The sequence below is a fragment of the Diorhabda sublineata genome, chromosome 9, assembly GCF_026230105.1.
Source record: "Diorhabda sublineata isolate icDioSubl1.1 chromosome 9, icDioSubl1.1, whole genome shotgun sequence".
NCBI lineage: Eukaryota > Metazoa > Arthropoda > Insecta > Coleoptera > Chrysomelidae > Diorhabda > Diorhabda sublineata.
Genome location: NC_079482.1, coordinates 14,898,378 through 14,899,947, shown reverse-complemented (window position 1 = coordinate 14,899,947; position 1,570 = coordinate 14,898,378).

The following is a 1,570-nucleotide window of genomic DNA, read 5'->3' as shown; positions in this document are numbered from 1 at the left end:
GTAGACACTGTTGAAAGGGAGCGTTTTATCATTATATAAAGGTAATAGACAAACCTTTGTTGTGAAAATGGAGTTGGTATTGGAACATTTGGCCCATTAATTAACGAAATTTCAATATTCGCTGGGAGATGTTACGCCATGTCCAAGTTAGTCACGTTGTCCTAACTACAAAATAAATTGGTACGGCTGACGCGATTTCGCCTTACTACATCGCACGCATGGTTTTAAAAATCAAATTGTTTGTTTCTGCCCGCACGCGCCGCAGTAGTCGTTGATCTCGCACGATGGAAGAACTAATCGCGGAAAGCGAAATTTTTTATGGAATTAGCGGAATATGCGTCATAAGGCGAAAATTTAGTATTTTCAAGTAAGTAATAATTTAATTGCTTAATATCCTTTATTGTGACATTTAACAACATTCAAACAGATTTAGGATAGAATTTTATTTGCGAAAAAATATTGAGAAAAAGCTTCTCTTATTGTTTCAGCTTCTCTTGTGGAACCATTATTTGACTTCGATACGTTCAAATTAGGAATTCTTCCTGTTATGTTAATTGTTTCAGCTTCTTAAACGTTGATAAACAAATCATTCTCCATGTCTAGTATAGTATTATGTAAAATACAAACTTTTTTAACGATATGAACGGCATTTTCGACTTTAGTTTCTATTGCCTTCAAGAGAACTCTGAATCTTGCTGTGCTGATAACAAAGGCACATTCTACAGTCATTCTGGCGCGTGAGAGTCGATAGCGATGAAGCTTTCCTCAAAGGGAAGGCTTCATCGCCTACAAACGCAAAAGGAGTCTTCACATCTGAATTTGGTAATTGTATACTTTCTGGCAAACTTATATTTCCATTTGTTAGGTTACGGTAAATTGCAGAACTGGTAAATAAACCTGGGTCGCTATCCTTTTCATATACGCTCACATCAATCTACGTAAATCTACCACCAATTTCCAAATGGCTTTGCATACCTCAATTACAATAGATGCAGCTGACGATTTGGATATTCGAAATGAAAAAAATAACTGCCTGAATGCCATTCCAGTTTTGAGATATCTGAAATAAATAATATTTATACATAATATATATTTATACATATATATTATGTTACATTATCCTGGAAAATAGCAATATTTCTCGGGCCTTCTCTTCCTTAAAGACTTGATCACGAGATACGGAGAGTAATATACCAAATATAAATCCACTTGAAACAGTTGCTGACGAAGAATCGGACTTGGAGAATAGATATAGTGATATATCAAGCGAAGAAAATGTCGAAGCATCACAACTTTGTCTGGATCAAAAACAGGGGAGGGATCTCTGCAGATAAACACAAAATCGTCTTCGGTGTCTCAACCAAAAAGAAAAAAAAAGAGAAGTCCAGAAAAAACAGTGAAACGTCAGTTATTAGAAATTGAATCTAAGAAATTGGCATTTCTTGACAAACCATAAGATGATGACTTATTGGTTTTGAAATCACCACTTCCATATTTTAAACAGATGCAACCCTTACAAAAGTTACGAATAAGTAAATTTCAGAATATTATTATCGAAAAGATGACACAT